The 21,218-nt window shown below is 39.8% G+C and overlaps 1 non-coding gene across 1 annotated transcript; it reads left to right on the plus strand.

Moving 5' to 3' along the window:
• The first annotated feature begins 16,550 nt into the window (after window positions 1-16,550).
• LOC112714216 (small nucleolar RNA R71) lies at window positions 16,551-16,658 on the plus strand. The gene has a single exon (XR_003159171.1). It is a non-coding gene; the product is annotated as a small nucleolar RNA R71 (small nucleolar RNA).
• The last annotated feature ends 4,560 nt before the right edge of the window (window positions 16,659-21,218 follow it).

The following is a 21,218-nucleotide window of genomic DNA, read 5'->3' on the forward strand; positions in this document are numbered from 1 at the left end:
CCAATTTCACTGACCTTTTCTTTACTGTTTTAGGGTAATTTCAGGCATTTTCTTAGAAAATAAGGCAAGTTTTAGATGAAAATACACTCACACCTTGATTCAAGTAGTTATTGTGAATTTTATATGATTTCATGAGGATTTTTCAAGAATTGAATGACAAATTGATGATGCATAATTTCATGACTTTGACTAGAGCTTTTGATGAGCGGATAATTTATACGCTTTTCGGCATTGTTTTTAGTATGTTTTAGTTAGTTTTTATTATATTTTTATTAGTTTTTAGTTAAAATTCACTTTTCTGGACTTTACTATGAGTTTATGTGTTTTTCTGTGATTTCAGGTATTTTCTGGCTGAAATTGAGGGACCTGAGCAAAAATCTGATTCAGAGGCTGAAAAGGACTGCAGATGCTGTTGGATTCTGACATCCCTACACTCGAAGTGGATTTTCTGGAGCTACAGAAGCCTAATTGGCGCGCTCTCAATTGTGTTGGAAAGTGGACATCCTGGGCTTTCCAGAAATGTGTAATAGTCCATACTTTGCCTGAGATTTGATGGCCCAAACAGGCGTTCCAAGTCAGCTCAAGAATTCTAGCGTAAAACGCCGGAACTGGCACAAGGATGGGAGTTAAACGCCCAAACTGGCACAAAAGCTGGCGTTTAACTCCAAGAAAAGTCTCTACACATGAAAGCTTCAATGCTCAGCCCAAGCACACACCAAGTGGGCCCGGAAGTGGATTTTTATGTCATTTACTCATCTTTGTAAACCCTAAGCTACTAGTTCTCTACAAATAGGACCTTTTGCTATTGTATTTGGGGAGATCTTTTGATCATGTTTTTATGATTGAACCCTCTTTGGGAGGCTGGCCTCTCGGCCATGCCTAGACCTTGTTCTTATGTATTTTCAACGGTGGAGTTTCTACACACCATTGATTAAGGTGTGGAGCTCTGCTGTACCTCGAGTATCAATGCAATTACTATTGTTCTTCTATTCAATTCAGCTTATTCTTATTCTAAGATATCACTTGTTCCTCAACTTGATGAATGTGATGATCCGTGACACTCATCATCATTCTCACCTATGAACATGTGCCTGACAACCACCTCCGTTCTACCTTAGATTGAGTGGATATCTCTTGGATCCCTTAATCGGAATCTTCGTGGTATAAGCTAGAATTGATGGCAGAATTCAAGAGAATCCGGAAGGTCAAAACCTTGTCTGTGGTATTCTGAGTAGGATTCAAGGATTGAATGACTGTGATGAGCTTCAAACTCCTGAGGGCTGGGCGTTAGTGACAGACGCAAAAGAATCACTAGATTTTATTCCAACCTGATTGAGAACCGCAGATGATTAGCCGTGCTGTGACAGAGCGCGTTGAACATTTTCACTGAGAGGACGGGATTGTAGCCACTGACAACGGTGATGCCCAACATACAGCTTGCCATGGAAAGGAGTAAGAAGGATTGGATGAAGAGAGTAGGAAAGCAGAGAGACGGAAGGCACAGAGCATCTCCATACGCTTATCTGAAATTCTCACCAATGAATTACATAAGTATCTCTATCTTTATTTTATGCTTTATTCATAAATCATCTATAACCATTTGAATCTGCCTGACTGAGATTTACAAGATGACCATGGCTTGCTTCATACCAACAATCTCCGTAGGATCGACCCTTACTCGCGTAAGGTTTTTTACTTGGACGACCCAGTGCTCTTGCTGGTTGGTTGTGCGAAGTTGTGATAAAGAGTTGAGATTGCAATTGTGTGTACCATGTTGATGGTGCCATTGATGATCACAATTTCATGCACCAAGTTTTTGGCGCCGTTGCCGGGGATTGTTTGAGTTTGGACAACTGACGGTTCATCTTGTTGCTTAGATTAGGTATTTTTCTTCAGAATTCTTAAGAATGAATTCTAGAGTTTCAAGGTGATGTTCTTATCATCACCAATGCTGATTGATTTTCATCAATTTAGCTCTTGAATGTAATGTCCTGCTGAAGCTTGGCTAGCCATGTCTAATTTCTTTAGACTAAAGCTTTAGACTAACATTGCATGATTCCTGGAATTCTTATTAAGAATTTTGATATCTTTATTTTCTTTTCCACATAATTTCCAAAAAATCCAAAAAAATTACAAAATCATAAAAACCAAAAATATTTCTTGTTTGAGTCTAGTGTCTCATTTTAAGTTTGGTGTCAATTGCATGAATTCTTTGAATTCAATAATGTGTCTTCATTGATCTTCAAGTTGTTCTTGATGATTTCATTGCTTTGATCTTTAAATTCTCTTGTCTTGAGTGTTTTGTTGTTTCTCATATGCATTCTCAATTTGTTAGTGTCAGTAATATACAAACTTCTAAGTTTGGTGTCTTGCATGCATTGTTTATTTGATTTTAGTTGCATTTTGATTATTCCTCATTATTAAAAATCCAAAAAAAAAATTTATTTTGTGTCTTTTCAAGTCAATAATATAGAGAATTGAAGATTCAGAACATATAGCAGAGGAATCACACAGAAAAAGTTGGGCGTTCAAAACGCCCAGTGAGGAAGGAAAACTGGCGTTTAAACGCCAGCCAGGGCACCTGGCTGGGCGTTTAACACCCAAAAGGATAGCATTTTGGGCGTTAAATGCCAGAATGGATACCATTCTGGGCATTTAACGCCAGGATGGCACAAGAGGGAAGATTTTGTTTTTAATGCAAATTTTTTTCAAGTTTTTAAAATTTTTCAAAATCAAATCTTTTTCAAATCATATCTTTTCAATCATATCTTTTCAAAATTAATTTCTCTTCATTTTCAAAAATACTTGCTAACAATTAATGATTTGATTCAAACATTTCAAGTATGTTGCCTTTTCTGTTGAGAAAGGTTTAATATTTGAATCATATCTTTTCTTGTTAGCCAAGTCATTAATTTTAAAAATCAAATCTTTTTAAATTGTTTTTCAATCATATCTCTTTAAAATCATAACTTTTCAATCATATCTTTTTAATCACATCTTTTTCAAAATAGTTTTCAATCATATCTTTTTGATTTCCAATTTCAAAATCTTTTTCAAAATCACTTTATTTCTTTCTCAATCTTAGTTTTCGAAAATCAAATACCATTTTTTCAAAATTTCTTTTAATTAATTCACTTTAATTTTCGAAAATTTCTTCCCCTCTTCTCACATCCTTCTATTTATGGACTAACACTCCTCCTCAATGCATAATTCAAACTCTATCTTTCTAAGTTCGAATTCTTCTACCTCTTCCTTCTATTTTTCTTTTCCTCTGACACCTTAAGGAATCTCTATACTGTGACATAGAGGATTCCATATTTTCTTGTTTTCTTCTCTTTCATATGAGTAGGAGTACGGACAAAGGCATTCTTGTTGAAGCTGACCCTGAACCTGAAAGGACCTTGAAGCGAAAGCTAAGAGAAGCTAAAGTAAAATTTTCTGTAGAGGACCTAACAGAAATCTTCAAAGAAGAAGACATGGCAGCCGAAAACAACAACAATGCCAACAATGCAAGGAAGGTGCTGGGTGACTTTACTGCACCTACTCCCGACTTCTATGGGAGAAGCATCTCTATCCCTGCCATTGGAGCAAACAACTTTGAGCTTAAGCCTCAATTATTTTCTCTAATGCAACAGAATTGCAAGTTCCATGGACTTCCATTGGAAGATCCTCATCAGTTTTTAGCTGAATTCTTACAAATCTGTGACACTGTCAAGACCAATGGGGTTGACCCTGAGGTCTACAGACTTATGCTATTCCCTTTTGCTGTAAGAGACAGAGCTAGAATATGGTTGGACTCACAACCTAAAGAAAGCCTGAACTCTTGGGAAAAGCTAGTCAATGCCTTCTTGGCAAAGTTCTTTCCACCTCAAAAATTGAGTATGCTTAGAGTGGAAGTCCAAACCTTCAGACAGAAGGAAGGTGAATCCCTCTATGAAGCTTTGGAAAGATACAAACAATTGATCAGAAAGTGTCCTTCTAACATGCTTTCTGAATGGAGCATCATAGGTATCCTCTATGATGGTTTGTCTGAACTGTCCAAGATGTCATTGGACAGCTCTGCTAGAGGATCTCTTCATCTGAAGAAGACGCCTGTAGAAGCTCAAGAACTCATTGAAATGGTTGCAAATAACCAATTAATGTACACTTCTGAAAGGAATCCTGTGTACAATAGGACGAATCAGAAGAAAGGATTCCTTGAGATTGATACTCTGAATGCCATACTAGCTCAGAACAAAATATTGACTCAGCAAGTCAATATAATTTCTCAAAGTCTGTCTGGAATGCAAGCTGCACCAGGCAGTACTAAGGATGATTCATCTAAAGAAGAAGCTTATGATCCTGAGAACCCTTCAATGGAAGAGGTGAATTACATGGGGAACCCTATGGAAACACCTATAATCCTTCATGGAGAAATCATCCAAATCTCTCATGGAAGGATCAACAGAGATCTCAACAAGGTTTCAACAACAATAATGGTGGAAGAAACAGGTTTAGCAGTGGCAAGCCTTTTCCATCATCTTCTCAGCAACAGACAGAGAATTCTAAGCAGAGCCACTCTGACTTAGCAACCATGGTCTCTGTTCTAATCAAAACCACTCAAAGTTTCATGACTGAAACAAGATCCTCCATTAGAAACATGGAGGCACAAGTGGGTCAGCTGAGTAAGAAGGTTACTAAACTCCCTCCTAGTACTCTTCCAAGAAATACAGAAGAGAATCCAAAAGGAGAGTGCAAGGCCATCAACATGGCCGAACATGGAGAGGAGGAAGAGGCAGTGATCACCACTGAGGAAGACCTCAATGGACGTCCACTGGCCTCCAATGAGTTCCCTAATGAGGAACCATAGGAATCTGAGGCTCACACTGAGACCATAGAGATTCCATTGGATTTACTTCTGCCATTCATGAGCTCTGATGAGTATTCTTCTCTGAAAAGGACGAAGATGTCACTGAAGAGCAAGTTGCTAAGTACCTTGGAGCAATCATGAAGCTAAATGACAAGTTATTTGGTAATGAGACTTGGGAGGATGAACCCCTTTTGTTCACCAAGGAACTAGATGACTTGACTAGGCAGAAATTACCTCAAAAGAGACAGGACCCTGGGAAGTTCTCAATACCTTGTACAGTAGGCACCATGACCTTCAAGAAGGCGTTGTGTGACCTAGGGTCAAGCATAAACCTCATGCCTCTCTCTATAATGGAGAAGCTAGGGATCTTTGAGGTACAAGCTTATGGACTTGTAGAGGATGTTCTGGTAAAAGTTGAAGACCATTACATCCCTACTGATTTCATAGTCCTAGAGATTGGGAAGTGCATGGATGAATCCATCATCCTTGGAAGACCCTTCCTAGCCACAGCAAAGGCTGTGATTGATGTTGACAGAGGAGAATTGATCATTCAAGTGAATGAAGAATCCTTTGTGTTTAAGGCTCAAGGATATCCCTCTGTAACCATGGAGAGGAAGCATGAAGAGCTTCTTTCAAAATAGAGTCAAACAGAGCCCCCATAGTCAAATTTTAAGTTTGGTTTTTGGAGGCCACAACCAAATTCTATGTTTGGTGTTGAACCCCCACATTCAAACTCTAAGTTTGGTGTTGGGAGGTTCCAACATTGCTCTGAGTATCCGTGAGGCTCCATGAGAGCCCACTGTCAAGCTACTGACATTAAAGAAGCGCTTGTTGGAAGGCAACCCAATGTTATATTTATCTATTTTCCTTTGTTATTTTATGTTTTCTATAGGTTGATGATCATGGGAAGTCACAAAATCAATTGAAAAAAGCAAAAACAGCATGAAAAACAGAAAGAAAAATAGCACACCCTAGAGGAAAACTTCCTGGCGTTTAAACGCCAGTAAGAGCAACAAATGGGCGTTTAACGCCCAGTCTGGCACCATTCTGGGCATTTAACACCAGAAAGGGGCACCAGACTGGCGTTAAACGCTAGGAAGGGGCAAGAAGCTGGTGTTAAACGCCAGAAATGGGCACCAGCCCGACGTTTAACACCAGAATTGGCAGAAGGAGCATTTTTGCTCGCCACTTGGTGCAAGGATGAATTTTCCTTGACACCTCAGGATCTGTGGACCCCACAGGATCCCCACCTACCCCACCACTCTCTCTCTTCTTCACCCATTCACCAATCACCTCAACACCTCTTCCCCAAAAACCCTCACCTATCAAATCCCACTATTCTCTTCATCACTCACATCCATCCTTCATAAAACCCCACCTACCTCACCATTCAAATTCAAACCACTTTCCTTCCCAAACCCACCCATAATGGCCGAACCATACACCCCCTCTCCACTCCTATATAAACCCATCTTCACTCCTTCATTTTCACACAACCTACACACTACTTCTCCCCCTTGGCCGAAAAACAAAGCCACCTCCATCTCCTCTATTTCTTATTCTTCTACTCTCTTCTTTCTTCTTTTGCTCGAGGACGAGCAAACCTTCTAAGTTTGGTGTGGTAAAAGCATTGCTTTTTGTTTTTCCATAACCATTAATGGCATCTAAGGCCGGAGAAAGCTCTAAAACGAGGAAAGGGAAGGCAAAAGCTTCCACCTCCGAGTCACGGGAGATGGAGAGATTCATCTCAAGGGTGCATCAAGACCACTTCTATGAAGTTGTGGCCATGAAGAAGGTGATCCCCGAGGTCCCTTTCAAACTCAAAAAGAGTGAATATCCAGAGATCCGACATAAGATCCGAAGAAGAGGTTGGGAAGTTCTTACCAACCCCATTCAACAAGTCGGGATCTTAATGGTTCAAGAGTTCTATGCCAATGCATGGATCACCAAGAACCATGATCAAAGTGTGAACCCGGACCCAAAGAATTGGCTTACAATGGTTCGGGGGAAATGCTTAGATTTTTGTCCGAAAAATGTAAGGTTGGCATTCAACTTGCCCATGATGCAAGGAGATGAACACCCTTACACTAGAAGGGTCAACTTTGATCAAAGGTTGGACCAAGTCCTCATAGACATTTGTGAAGAGGGCACTCAATGAAAGAGAGATTCAAGAGGGAAGCCGGTTCAACTGAGAAGGCATGACCTCAAGCCCGTGGCTAGAGGATGGTTGGAGTTTATCCACCGCTCAATCATTCCCACTAGCAACCGGTCTGAAGTTACTATAGACCAGGCTATCATGATTCATAGCATCATGATTGGAGAGGAAGTAGAAGTTCATGAGGTTATATCCCAAGAACTTTATAAGGTGGCGGACAAGTCCTCTACCTTGGCAAGGTTAGCCTTCCCTCATCTCATTTGTCACCTCGGTTATTCAGTCGGAATTAACATAGAGGGAGACACCCTCATTGATGAGGACAAGCCCATCACTAAGAAAAGGATGGAGCAAACAAGAGATCCCACTCATCATGAAATCCCTGAGATGCCTCAAGGGATGCACTTTCCTCCACAAAACTATTGGGAGCAAATCAACACCTCCCTAGGAGAATTGAGTTCCAAAATGGGACAACTAAGGGTGGAGCACCAAGAACATTCCATTCTCCTCCATGAAATTAGAGAAGATCAAAGAATCATGAGAGAGGAGCAACAAAGGCAAGGAAGAGACATTGAGGAGCTCAAGCACTCCATAAGATCTTCAAGAGGAAAAACAAGCCGCCATCACTAAGGTGGACCCGTTCTTTAACTTCCTTGTTCTTTATTTTCCTGTTTTTCGAATTTTCATGCTTATGTTCATCTATGTTTGTGTCTTAGTGTCTATGCCTTAAAGTTATGAATGTCCTATGAATCCATCACCTTTCTTAAATGAAAAATGTTCTTAATTGAAAAAGAGATGAATTGCATGAATTTTGAATTTTATAACAGATTAATTATTTTGATGTGGTTGCAATACTTTGACTTCTGAATGAATGCTTAAACAGTGCATATATCTTTTGAATTTGTTGTTCATGAATGTTAGCTCTTGAAAGAATGATGAAAAATGAGACATGTTACTGAGGAACCGAAAAATCATAAAAATGATTCTTGAAGCAAAATATATATATATATATATATAATAATAATAATAATAATAATAATAATAATAATAATAATAATAATAATAATAATAATAAAGTCATGATCCAAGGCAAAAAGAGTGTGCTTAAGAACCCTGGACACCTCTAATTGGGGACTCTTGCAAAGCTGAGTCACAATCTGAAAAGGTTCACCTAGTTTTATGTCTGTGGCATGTATGTATCCGGTGGTAATACTGGAAGACAAAGTGCTTTGGGCCATGGCCAAGACTCATAAAGTAGCTGTGTTCAAGAATCATCATACTTAACTAGGAGAATCAATAACACTATCTGGAATCTGAGTTCCTATAGAAGCCAATCATTCTGAATTTCAAAGGATAGAGTGAGATGCCAAAACTGTTCAGAGGCAAAAAGCTAAAAGCCCCGCTCATCTAATTAATGCTGATCTTCATAGATGTTTTTGGAATTCATTGCATATTCTCTTCTTTTTATCATATTTGATTTTTAGTTGCTTGGGGACAAGCAACAATTTAAGTTTGGTGTTGTGATGAGCGGATCATTTATACGCTTTTTGGCATTGTTTTTAGTATGTTTTTACTATGTTTTAGTTAGTTTTTATTATATTTTTATTATTTTTTAGTTAAAATTCACTTTTTTAGACTTTACTATGATTTTATGTGTTTTTCTGTGATTTCAGGTATTTTCTGGCTGAAAATTGAGGGAGCTGAGCAAAAATCTGATTCAGAGGCTGAAAAGGACTGCAGATGCTGTTGGATTCTGACTTCCCTATACTCGAAGTGGATTTTCTGGAGCTACAGAGGCCCAATTGGCGTGCTCTCAATTGGGTTGGAAAGTTGACATCCTGGGCTTTCCAGCAATGTATAATAGTTTATACTTTGCCTGAGATTTGATGGCCCAAACAGGCGTTCCAAGTTAGCTCAAGAATTCTGGCGTAAAACGCCGGAACTAGCACAAGGATGGGAGTTAAACGCCCAAACTGGCACAAAAGCTAGCGTTTACCTCCAAGAAAATTCTCTACACATGAAGCTTCAATGCTCAGCCCAAGCACACACCAAGTGGGCCCGGAAGTGGATTTTTATGTCATTTACTCATCTTTGTAAACCCTAAGCTACTAGTTCTCTACAAATAGGACCTTTTGCTATTGTATTTGGGGAGATCTTTTGATCATGTTTTTATGATTGAACCCTCTTTGGGAGGCTGGCCTCTCGGCCATGCCTAGACCTTGTTCTTATGTATTTTCAATGGTAGAGTTTCTACACACCATATATTAAGGTGTGGAGCTCTGCTGTACCTCGAGTATCAATGCAATTACTATTGTTCTTCTATTCAATTCATCTTATTCTTATTCTAAGATATCACTTGTTCCTCAACTTGATGAATGTGATGATCCGTGACACTCATCATCATTCTCACCTATGAACATGTGCCTGACAACCACCTCCGTTCTACCTTAGATTGAGTGGATATCTCTTGGATCCCTTAATCGGAATCTTCGTGGTATAAGCTAGAATTGATGGCGGCATTCAAGAGAATCCGGAAGGTCTAAACCTTGTCTGTGGTATTCTGAGTAGGATTCAAGGATTGAATGACTGTGACGAGCTTCAAACTCCTGAAGGCTGGGCGTTAGTGACAGACGCAAAAGAATCACTGGATTCTATTCCAACCTAATTGAGAACCGACAGATGATTAGCCATGCTGTGACAGAGCGCGTTGAACATTTTCACTGAGAGGACGGAATTGTAGCCACTGACAACGGTGATGCCCAACATATAGCTTGCCATGGAAAGGAATAAGAAGGATTGGATGAAGACAGTAGGAAAGCAGAGAGACGGAAGGGACAGAGCATCTCCATACGCTTATCTAAAATTCTCACCAATGAATTACATAAGTATATCTATCTTTATTTTATGCTTTATTCATAAATCATCTATAACCATTTGAATCTGCCTAACTGAGATTTACAAGATGACTATAGCTTGCTTCATACCAACAATCTCCGTGGGATCGACCCTTACTTGCGTAAGGTTTATTACTTGGACGACCCAGTGCACTTGCTGGTTAGTTGTGCGAAGTTGTGATAAAGAGTTGAGATTGCAATTGTGCGTACCATGTTGATGTCGCCATTGATGATCGCAATTTCATGCACCAGCTTTGATATACTTTATTTGCTTGATTTCAGGACAAAGAAAGCAAGGAAGAACCACGTTAGTAGCCACGCTAACCTAGTTAACGTGACCACTAACGTGGAATGGGAAAAAGCTTGCAACGTTAATGAGAAAAGTGATCACCAATAACGCCTGCGAAGCCATCATAAGCCCACGTTAATTGCCACGTTGGTGCATGAAATTGTGATCATCAACGGCGCCATCAACTTGGTACCCTCAATTGCAATCTCAACTCCTTATTACAACTTCACACAACTAACCAGCAAGTGCACTGGGTCGTCCAAGTAATAAACCTTACGCGAGTAAGGGTCGATCCCACGGAGATTGTTGGTATGAAGCAAGCTATGGTCATCTTGTAAATCTCAGTCAGGCAGATTTAAATGGTTATGAATGATTTATGAATAAAGCATAAAATAAAGATAGAGATACTTATGTAATTCATTGGTGAGAATTTCAGATAAGCGTATGGAGATGCTTTGTCCCTTCCGTCTCTCTGATTTCCTATTGTCTTCATCCAATCCTTCTTACTCCTTTCCATGGCAAGCTGTATGTTGGGCATCACTGCTGTCAATGGCTACAGTCCCGTCCTCTCAGTGAAAATGTTCAACGCGCTATGTCACAGCACGGCTATTCAGCTGTCGGTTCTCGATCATGTCGGAATAGAATCCAGTGATTCTTTTGCGTCTGTCACTAACGCCCCACAATCGCAAGTTTGAAGCTCGTCACAGTCATTCAATCCTTGAATCCTACTCAGAATACCACAGACAAGGTTTAGACCTTCCAGATTCTCTTGAATGCCACCATCAATTCTAGCTTATACCACCAAGATTCTGATTAAGGAACCCAAGAGATATCCACTCAATCTAAGGTAGAACGGAGGTGGTTGTCAGGCACACGTTCATAGGTGAGAATGATGATGAGTGTCATGGATCATCACATTCATCAAGTTGAGGAACAAGTGATATCTTAGAATAAGAATAAGCTGAATTGAATAGAAGAACAATAGTAATTGCATTAATACTCGAGGTACAGCAGAGCTCCACACCTTAATCTATAGTGTGTAGAAACTCCACCGTTGAAAATACAGAAGAACAAGGTCTAGGCATGGCCGAGAGGCCAGCCCCCATGATCTAAGATAGCATAAGACTACTCAAAGACAGCTACCAAGATGTCTAATACAACAGCAAAAGGTCCTATTTGTAGAGAACTAGTAGCTTAGGGTTTACAAAGATGAGTAAATGACATAAAAATCCACTTTCGGGCCCACTTGGTGTGTGGTTGGGCTGAGCATTGAAGCATTTTCGTGTAGAGGCTCTTCTTAGAGTTAAACGCCAGCTTTTGTGCCAGTTTGGGCGTTTAACTCCCATTCTTGTGCCAGTTCCGGCGTTTTACGCTAGAATTCTTGATCTGACTTGGAACGCCTATTTGGGCCATCAAATCTCGGACAAAATATGGACTATTATACATTGCTGGAAAGCCCAGGATGTCTACTTTCTAACTCAGTTGAGAGCGCGCCAATTGGGCCTCTGTAGCTCCAGAAAAGGCACTTCGAGTGCAAGGAGGTCAGAATCCAACAGCATCTGCAGTCCTTTTCAGCCTCTGAATCAGATTTTTGCTCAGATCCCTCAATTTCAGCCAGAAAATACCTGAAATCACAGAAAAACACACACACTCATAGTAAAGTCCAGAAAAGTGAATTTTAACTAAAAACTAATAAAAATATAATAAAAACTAACTAAAAGATACTAAAAACATACTAAAAACAATGCCAAAAAGCGTATAAATTATTCGCTCATCACAACACCAAACTTAAATTGTTGCTTGTCCCCAAGCAACTGAAAATCAAGCTAGATAAAAAGAAGAGAATATACAATGAATTCCAAAAACATCTATGAAGATCAGTATTAATTAGATGAGCGGGGCTTTTAGCTTTTTGCCTCTGAACAGTTTTGGCATCTCACTTTATCCTTTGAAATTTAGAATGATTGGCTTCTCTAGGAACTCAGAATCCAGATAGTGTTATTGATTCTCCTAGTTAAGTATGATGATTCTTGAACATAGCTACTTTATGAGTCTTGGCCGTGGCCCAAAGCACTCTGTCTTCCAATATTACCACCGGATACATACATGCCACAGACACATAACTGGGTGAACCTTTTCAGATTGTGATTCAGCTTTGCTAGAGTCCCCAATTAGAAGTGTCCAGGGTTCTTAAGCACACTCTTTTTTCCTTGGATCATGACTTTATTTTTTTTCTTTTTCTTTTTCCTCTCTTTCTTTCTTTTTTTCTTCTTTTTGTATTCACTGCTTTTTCTTGTTTCAAGAATCATTTTTATGATTTTTCAGATCCTCAGTAACATGTCTCCTTTTTCATCATTCTTTCAAGAGCCAACATTCATGAACAACAAATTCAAAAGACATATGCACTGTTCAAGCATACATTCAGAATTCAAAGTATTACCACCACATCAAAATAATTAATCTGCTATAAAATTCAAAATTCATGCAATTCTTCTCTTTTTCAATTAAGAACATTTTTCATTTAAGAAAGGTGATGGATTCATAGGACATTCATAACTTTAAGGCATAGACACTAAGACACTAATGATCATAAGACACAAACATAGATAAACATAGGCATAAAAATTCAAAAAACAGGAAATTAAAGAACAAGGAGATTAAAGAACGGGTCCACCTTAGTGATGGCGGCTTGTTCTTCCTCTTGAAGATCTTATGGAGTGCTTGAGCTCCTTAATGTCTCTTCCTTGCCTTTGTTGCTCCTTTCTCATGACTCTTTGATCTTCTCTAATTTCATGGAGGAGAATGGAATGTTCTTGGTGCTCCACCCTTAGTTGTCCCATGTTGGAACTCAATTCTCCTAGGGAGGTGTTGATTTGCTCCCAATAGTTTTGTGGAGCAAAGTGCATCCCTTGAGGAATCTCAGGGATTTCATGATGAGTGGGATCTCTTGTTTGCTCCATTCTTTTCTTAGTGATGGGCTTGTCCTCATCCATGAGGGTGTCTCCCTCTATATCAATTCTGACTGAATAACAGAGGTGACAAATGAAATGAGGGAAGGCTAACCTTGCCAAGGTAGAGGACTTGTCCGCCACCTTATAAAGTTCTTGGGATATAACCTCATGAACTTCTATTTCCTCTCCAATCATGATGCTATGAATCATGATGGCCCGGTCTATAGTAACTTCGGACCGGTTGCTAGTGGGAATGATTGAGCGTTGGATAAATTCCAACCATCCCCTAGCCACGGGCTTGAGGTCATGCCTTCTCAATTGAATCGGCTTCCCTCTTGAATCTCTCTTCCATTGAGCGCCCTCTTCACAAATGTCTATGAGGACTTAGTCCAACCTTTGATCAAAGTTGACCCTTGTAGTGTAAGGGTGTTCATCTCCTTGCATCATGGGCAAGTTGAATGCCAACCTTACATTTTCCGGACTAAAATCTAAGCATTTTTCCCGAACCATTGTAAGCCAATTCTTTGGGTCCGGGTTCACACTTTGATAATGGTTCTTGGTGATCCATGCATTGGCATAGAACTCTTGAACCATTACGATTCCGACTTGTTGAATGGGGTTGGTAAGCACTTCCCAACCTCTTCTTCGGATCTCATGTCGAATCTCCGGATATTTACTCTTTTTGAGTTTGAAAGGGACCTCGGGGATCACCCTCTTCGTGGCCACAACTTCATAGAAGTGGTCTTGATGCACCCTTGAGATGAATTTCTCCTTCTCCCATGACTCGGAGGAGGAGGCTTTTGCCTTCCCTTTCCTCTTTCTAGAGGTTTTTCCGGCCTTAGGTGCCATAAATGGTTATGGAAAAACAAAAAGCAATGCTTTTACCACACCAAACTTAGAAGGTGTTCTCATCCTCGAGCAAAAGAAGAAAGAAGAGAGTAGAAGAAGAAGAAATAGAGGAGATGGAGGAGGCTTTGTGGTTCGGCCAAAGGGGAGAAGTGGTGTTTAGGTTGTGTGAAAATGAAGGAGGGAAGATGGGTTTATATAGGAGTGGAGAGGGGGTGTATGGTTCAGCCTTTATGGGTGGGTTTGGGAGGGAAAGTGGTTTGAATTTGAATGGTGAGGTAGGTGGGGTTTTATGAAGGATGGATGTGAGTGGTGAAGAGAATAGTGGTATTTGATAGGTGAGAGGTTTTTGGGGAAGAGGTGTTGAGGTGATTGGTGAATGGGTGAAGAAGAGAGAGAGTGGTGGGGTAGGTCGGGATCATGTGGGGTCCACAGATCTTGAGGTGTCAAGGAAAATTCATCCTCGCACCAAGTGGCGAGCAAAAATGCTCCCTTATGCCAATTCTGGCGTTAAACGCCGGGCTGGTGCCCATTTCTGGTGTTTAACGCCAGCTTCTTGCCCCTTCCTGGCGTTTAACGCCAGTCTGGTGCCCCTCTCTGGCGTTAAACGCCCATAATGGTTCCAGACTGGGCGTTAAACGCCCATTTGCTGCCCTTACTGGCGTTTAAACGCCAGCAAGTTTTCCTCCAGGGTGTGCTATTTTTCTTTCTATTTTTCATGCTGTTTTTGCTTTTTTCAATTGATTTTTTGACTTCCCATGATCATCAACCTATAGAAAACATAAAATAACAAAGGAAAATAGATAAATATAACATTAGGTTGCCTCCCAACAAGCGCTTCTTTAATGTCAGTAGCTTGACAGTGGGCTCTCACGGAGCCTCACAGATACTCAGAGCAATGATGGAACCTCCCAACACCAAACTTAGAGTTTGAATGTGGGGGTTCAACACCAAACTTAGAAGTTGGTTGTGGCCTCCTAACACCAAACTTAGATTTTGACTGTGGGGGCTCTGTTTGACTCTGTTTTGAGAGAAGCTCTTCATGCTTCCTCTCTATGGTTACAGAGGGATATCCTTGAGCCTTAAACACAAGGCATTCTTCATTCACTTGAATGATCAATTCTCCACTGTCAACATCAATCACAGCCTTTGCTGTGGCTAGGAAGGGTCTGCCAAGGATGATGGATTCATCCATGCACTTCCCAGTCTCTAGGACTATAAAATCAGCAGGGATGTAATGGTCTTCAACTTTTACCAGAACATCCTCTACAAGTCCATAAGCTTGTTTTCTTAAATTGTCTGCCATCTCTAGTGAGATTTTTGCAGCTTGCACCTCAAAGATCCCTAGCTTCTCCATTACAGAGAGAGGCATGAGGTTTATGCTTGACCGTAGGTCACACAAAGCCTTCTTGAAGGTCATGGTGCCTACTGTACAAGGTATTGAGAACTTCCCAGGGTCCTGTCTCTTTTGAGGTAATCTCTGCCTAGTCAAGTTATCCAGTTCTTTGGTGAGCAAAGGGGGTTCATCCTCCCAAGTCTCATTACCAAATAACTTGTCATTTAGCTTCATAATTGCTCCAAGGTACGTAGCAACTTGCTCTTCAGTGACATCTTCGTCCTCTTCAGAGGAAGAATAGTCATCAGAGCTCATGAATGGTAGAAGTAAATCCAATGGAATCTCTATGGTCTCAGTGTGAGCCTCAGATTCCCATGGTTCCTCATTAGGGAACTCATTGGATGCCAGTGGACGTCCATTGAGGTCTTCCTCAGTGGCGATCACTGCCTCTTTCTCCTCTCCAAATTCGGCCATGTTAATGGCCTTACACTCTCCTTTTGGATTCTCTTCTGTATTGCTTGGAAGAGTAATAGGAGGGAGTTCAGTAACTTTCTTACTCAGCTGACCCACTTGTGCCTCCAAGTTTTTAATGGAGGACCTTGTTTCAGTCATGAAACTTTGAGTGGTTTTGATTAGATCAGAGATCATGGTTGCTAAGTCAGAGTGGCTCTGCTTAGAATTCTCTGTCTGTTGTTGAGAAGATGATGGACAAGGCTTGCCATTGCTAAACCTGTTTCTTCCACCATTATTGTTGTTGAAACCTTGTTGAGGTCTCTGTTGATCCTTCCATGAGAGATTTGGATGATTTCTCCATGAAGGATTATAGGTGTTTCCATAGGGTTCTTCCATGTAATTCACCTCTTCCATTGATGGGTTCTCAGGATCATAAGCTTCTTCTTCAGATGAAGCATCCTTAGTACTGCCTGGTGCAGCTTGCATTCCAGACAGACTTTGAGAAATCATATTGGCTTGCTGAGTCAATATTTTGTTCTGAGCCAATATGGCATTCAGAGTATCAATCTCAAGAACTCCTTTCTTCTGATTCGTCCCATTATTCACAGGATTCCTTTCAGAAGTGTACATTAATTGGTTATTTGCAACCATTTCAATGAGTTCTTGAGCTTCTGCAGGCGTCTTCTTCAGATGAAGAGATCCTCCAGCAGAGCTATCCAATGACATCTTGGACAGTTCAGACAGACCATCATAGAAGATACCTATGATGCTCCATTCAGAAAGCATGTCAGAAGGACACTTTTTGATCAATTGTTTGTATCTTTCCCAAGCTTCATAGAGGGATTCACCTTCCTTTTGTCTGAAGGTTTGGACTTCCACTCTAAGCTTACTCAATTTTTGAGGTGGAAAGAACTTTGCCAAGAAGGCATTGACTAGCTTTTCCCAAGAGTTCAAGCTTTCTTTAGGTTGTGAGTCCAACCATATCCTAGCTCTGACTCTTACAGCAAAAGGGAATAGCATAAGTCTGTAGACCTCAGAGTCAACCCCATTAGTCTTGACAATGTCACAGATTTGCAAGAACTCAGCTAAAAACTGATGAGGATCTTCCAATGGATGTCCATGGAACTTGCAATTCTGTTGCATTAGAGAAACTAATTGAGGCTTAAGCTCAAATTTGTTTCCTCCAATGGCAGGGATAGAGATGCTTCTCCCATAGAAGTCGGGAGTAGGTTCAGTAAAGTCACCCAGCACCTTCCTTGCATTGTTGGCATTGTTGTTGTTTTCGGAACTTGCAATTCTGTTGCATTAGAGAAACTAATTGAGGCTTAAGCTCAAATTTGTTTCCTCCAATGGCAGGGATAGAGATGCTTCTCCCATAGAAGTCGGGAGTAGGTTCAGTAAAGTCACCCAGCACCTTCCTTGCATTGTTGGCATTGTTGTTGTTTTTGGCTGCCATGTCTTCTTCTTTGAAGATTTCTGTTAGGTCCTCTACAGAGAATTGTGCTTTAGCTTCTCTTAGCTTTTGCTTCAAGGTCCTTTCAGGTTCAGGGTCAGCTTCAACAAGAATGCCTTTGTCCTTGCTCCTGCTCATATGAAAGAGAAGAAAATAAGAAAATATGGAATCCTTTATGTCACAGTATAGAAATTCCTTAAGGTGTCAGAGGAAAAGAAAAATAGAAGGAAGAGGTAGAAGAATTCGAACTTAGAAAGATAGAGTTCGAATTGTGCATTGAGGAGGAGTGTTAGTCCATACATAGAAGGATGTGAAGAGAGGGGAAGAAATTTTCGAAATTTAAAGTGAGTTAATTAAAAGAAATTTTGAAAAAATGGTAATTGATTTTCGAAAACTAAGATTGAGAAAGAAATAAAGTGATTTTGAAAAAGATTTTGAAATTGGAAATTAAAAAGATATGATTGAAAACTATTTTGAAAAAGATGTGATTAAAAAGATATGATTGAAAAGTTATGGTTTTAAAGAGATATGATTGAAAAGATATGATTGAAAAACAATTTAAAAAGATTTGATTTTTAAAATTAATGACTTGGCTAACAAGAAAAGATATGATTCAAATATTAAACCTTTCTCAACAGAAAAGGCAACATACTTGAAATGTTTGAATCAAATCATTAATTGTTAGCAAGTATTTTTAAAAATGAAGAGAAATTAATTTTGAAAAGATATGATTGAAAAGATATGATTTGAAAAAGATTTGATTTTGAAAATTTTGAAAACTTAAAAAAAATTTGCATTAAAAACAAAATCTTCCCTCTTGTGCCATCCTGGCGTTAAACGCCAAGAATGGTATCCATTCTGGCATTTAACACCCAAAATGCTACCCTTTTGGGCGTTAAACACCCAGCCAGGCACCCTAGCTGGTGTTTAAACGCCAGTTTTCCTTCCTCACTGGGCGTTTTGAACACCCAGCTTTTTCTGTGTGATTCTTCTGCTGTATGTTCTGAATCTTCAATTCTCTGTATTATTGACTTGAAAAGACACAAAATAATTTTTTTTTTCGGATTTTTAATAATGAGGAATAATCAAAATGAAACTAATATCAAATAAACAATGCATGCAAGACACCAAACTTAGAAGTTTGTATACTACTGACACTAACAAATTGAGAATGCATATGAGAAACAACAAAACACTCAAGACAAGAGAATTTAAAGATCAGAGTAAGGAAATCATCAAGAACAACTTGAAGATCAATGAAGACACTTGAATGAATTCGAAAAATGCAAGAAGAATAGAAACATGCAATTGACACCAAACTTAAAATAAGACAATAGACTCAAACAAGAAATATTTTTGGTTTTTATGATTTTGTAATTTTTTTGGATTTTTTGAAAATTATGTGGAAAAGAAAATAAAGATATCAAAATTCTTAATAAGAATTCCAGGAATCAGGCAATGTTAGTCTAAAGCTTTATTCTAAAGAAATTAGACATGGCTAGCCAAGCTTCAGCAGGACATTACATTCAAGAGCTAAATTGATGAAAATCAATCAGCTTTGGTGATGATAAGAACATCAGCTTGAAACTCTAGAATTCATTCTTCAAAATTCTGAAGAAAAATACCTAATCTAAGCAACAAGATGAACCGTCAGTTGTCCAAACTCAAACAATCCCCGGCAACGGTGCCAAAAACTTGGTGTTGTTGCCGGATCAAAACTTGGCACTGTTATTGCAGGGAACAAATGCAAAATTGTAGTTAGGACATTTAATTCCCCGGCAAATGCGCCAAAAAATTGGTGCACAAAATTGTGATCATCAATGGCGCCATCAACATGGTACGCTCAATTGCAATCTCAACTCTTTATCATAACTTCGCATAACTAACCAGCAAGTGCACTGGGTCGTCCAAGTAATAAACCTTACGCGAGTAAGGGTCGATCCCACGGAGATTGTTGGTATGAAGCAAGCTATGGTCATGTTGTAAATCTCAGTCAGGCGGATTCAAATGGTAATGGAGGATTAATGATTAATAGATGAATAAAGATAGAGATACTTATGCAATTCATTGGTGAGAATTTCAGATAAGTGTATGGAGATGCTTTGTCCCTTCCGTCTCTCTGCTTTCCTACTGTCTTCATCCAATCCTTCTTACTCCTTTCCATGGCAAGCTGTATGTTGGGCATCACCGTTGTCAGTGGCTACAATCTCATCCTCTTTGTGAAAATGTTCAACGCGCTCTGTCACAGCACGGCTAATCATCTGTCGGTTCTCAATCAGGTTGGAATAGAATCCAGTGATTTTTTTTCGTCTGTCACTAACGCCCAGCCTTCAGGAGTTTGAAGCTCGTCACAGTCATTCAATCCTTGAATCCTACTCAGAATACTACAGACAAGGTTTAGACCTTCCGGATTCTCTTGAATGCCGCCATCAATTCTAGCTTATACCACGAAGATTCCGATTAAGGGATCCAAGAGTTATCCACTCAATCTAAGGTAGAACGGAGGTGGTTGTCAGGCACACGTTCATAGGTGAGAATGATGATGAGTGTCACGGATCATCACATTCATCAAGTTGAGGAACAAGTGATATTTTAGAACAAGAATAAGCCGAATTGAATAGAAGAACAATAGTAATTGCATTAATACTCGAGGTACAGCAGAGCTCCACACCTTAATCTATGGTGTGTAGAAACCCCACCGTTGAAAATACATAAGAACAAGGTCTAGGCATGGCCGAGAGGCCAGCCTCCCAAAGAGGGTTCAATCATAAAAACATGATCAAAAGATCTCCCTAAATACAATAACAAAAGGTCCTATTTGTAGAGAACTAGTAGCTTAGGGTTTACAAAGATGAGTAAATGACATAAAAATTCACTTCCGGGCCCACTTGGTGTGTGCTTGGGCTGAGCATTGAAGCTTTCATGTGTAGAGACTTTTGTTGGAGTTAAACGCCAACTTTTGTGCCAGTTTGGGCGTTTAACTCCCATCCTTGTGCCAGTTCCGGCGTTTTACGCCAGAATTCTTGATCTGACTTGGAACGCCTGTTTGGGCCATCAAATCTCGGGAAAAGTATGGACTATTATACATTGTTGGAAAGCTGATGAGCGGATAATTTATACGCTTTTTGGCATTGTTTTTAGGTAGTTTTTAGTATGATCTAGCTACTTTTAGGGATGTTTTCATTAGTTTTTATGTTAAATTCACATTTCTGGACTTTACTATGAATTTGTGTGTTTTTTTGTGATTTCAGGTAATTTCTGGCTGAAATTGAGGGACTTGAGCAAAACTCTGAAAAAGGCTGACAAAAGGATTGCTGATGTTGTTGGAATCTGACCTCCCTGCACTCGAAGTGAATTTTCTGGAGCTACAGAAGCCCAATTGGCGCGCTCTCAACGGCGTTGGAAAGTAGACATCTTGGGCTTTCCAGCAATATATGATAGTCCATACTTTACCCAAGATTTGATGGCCCAAACTGGCGTTCAAAATCACCCTCAGGAATTCCAGCGTTAAACGCCGGAACTGGCACAAGAATGGGAGTTAAACGCCCAAACTGGCACCAAAGCTGGCGTTTAACTCCAAGAAGAGTCTCTACACGAAAATGCTTCATTGCTCAGCCCAAGCACACACCAAGTGGGCCCGGAAGTGAATTTTTATGTCATTTACTCATCTCTGTACACCCTAGGCTACTAGTTCTCTATAAGTAGGACCTTTTACTATTGTATTTTCATCTTTGGATTATTTTACATCCTTTGATCATCTTTGGACATCTAGTTCTTAGATCATTGGGAGGCTGGCCTCACGGCCATGCCTAGACCTTGTTCTTATGTATTTTCAACGGTGGAGTTTCTACACACCATAGATTAAGGTGTGGAGCTCTGCTGTACCTCGAGTATTAATGCAATTACTACTGTTCTTCTATTCAATTCCGCTTGTTCTTGTTCTAAGATATCACTTGTTCTTCAACTTGATGAATGTGATGATCTGTGACACTCAT

The sequence above is a fragment of the Arachis hypogaea genome, chromosome 9, assembly GCF_003086295.3.
Source record: "Arachis hypogaea cultivar Tifrunner chromosome 9, arahy.Tifrunner.gnm2.J5K5, whole genome shotgun sequence".
NCBI lineage: Eukaryota > Viridiplantae > Streptophyta > Magnoliopsida > Fabales > Fabaceae > Arachis > Arachis hypogaea.